This window comes from Panthera leo, chromosome B2, assembly GCF_018350215.1.
Source record: "Panthera leo isolate Ple1 chromosome B2, P.leo_Ple1_pat1.1, whole genome shotgun sequence".
Taxonomy (NCBI): Eukaryota; Metazoa; Chordata; class Mammalia; order Carnivora; family Felidae; genus Panthera; species Panthera leo.
In genome coordinates, this window is record NC_056683.1 from 35,885,914 (window position 1) to 35,887,557 (window position 1,644).

Sequence of the window (1,644 nt, forward strand, 5' to 3'; positions counted from 1 at the left end):
TGATTTCATTCATATGTGGAATTTAAGAAACAAAGCCAAAGCACATATGGTGGGGGAAGAGAGAAACCATAAAAGACTCTTAAACATAGAGTACAAACTAAGGGTGGATGGAGGGAAGTAGGTGGGGGATGGGCTAAATGAGTGATGGGTACTAAGGAGGACACCTGGGATGAGCACTGCCTGTTGTAAGTGATGAATCACTGAATCCTACTCCTGAAACCAATATTACACTGTATGTTAACGAACTAGAATTTAAGTAACAATTTGAATACACACACACACACACACACACACACATTTTAAAACTTCTTGTGAAAAAAATAAGGACATTTTAACCCGAAAAAAAGGTCACAATATTCTACTGCCAGTCCTGCTCACGGGGCCTCTGCAGCCCACCTTTCTGACCTGGGCTGCACAGCCCCCTGACTTGGCCGATGAAAACAGATGCTGCTGAGCCCATGCATGTCCCCTCACCCTTACCCACTGTGATGCAGCAGCCCAACTTCCAACTGCCAGCACCTGTGCCTCTTCGTCTGCGTGCTCTTTCTGGAGCAATCCAAACTGTCCTACTATGCTGGCAAATGCCACCTCCTCTAAGAAGCCTACCTTGATTGCTGGTGCCTGCTCAACTCTGCCCCCTGGGTCTGGCTTCCTTCAGCTCTGTGTAGACTCTGCTTTGGACACATGGCACAGCCTGCCTGGTATTATAAGCTCCACTTCACGTGTCCAAGCTTTAGCTTATATGGATTGGACCTCCCTCCCTCCCCGACTTATGCCACCAAAAGTTTTGGGTTCAAGTTCTGGCTCTCTCACTTAACAGCTACGTCACCTGAGGCAAGTTATTTCACTTCTCCGAGCTTCAGGGCCCTCATCTGTATATCATGGATGATACTAGAACCTTGTCTCATGCTTGTTTCAAGAAATAGAGATGAGATAAACTATTTGACAAGATGCTGGGTACCTAGTGAGCGAAGGAGACAGCTGTGTCCCCATAACTGGGAACTATTATATGGCCTTCCCAGCCCTAGCCTCCTTCTGGGATTGGCCTCCCCCTTCTTTGGGGGAGCTGCCCACACCTGTCCAGCTGACCCCAGTAGAGGGCATTTATCATGCCTCCCACTCTTTGGCCATCGATGATCAGCTGAGGCTTGAGCCCGTGCTCAAAGCTGGGCCAGAATTTTTCCCTGGGATTCTTCAAACTGGAGCTGGGAGAGGTTCAGCACCTCCTGGCGGAAATGCTGTGGGACACGAGGAAGAGCCATGGTGCCTGCCGAGTGGAGGAGGGTCAGAAAGACTCTGGCCAATAGGTGGAGGAGTAGAGACCAGAGAGAAATGGGAGAATTTGTGACAGTGTTTGAGTCCGGGTTCCAGTGGTCCCCAAGGTTCTCATGCTTGTCCTTTGATTAGGAGAGATATTCCAAATCCTTCCCACAAATCTCCCCGCCCCCATTTTTTTCTTTTGCCTTAGTTCAATCATTTAAGCTGGGTTTCTGTCATGTGCTCCCCATCAAGTCCTGGCTGATGTAGTAGTCCCAGGAAACCATCTTTCTGTCATCTGCTGGTGACAGAAGGCACAGGGCTTCCCGGATGGAGAAGGGAGGTTCTGAAGGGGCCTTTGAGCCTCTCCTAAGTGTGCTTCCTGTT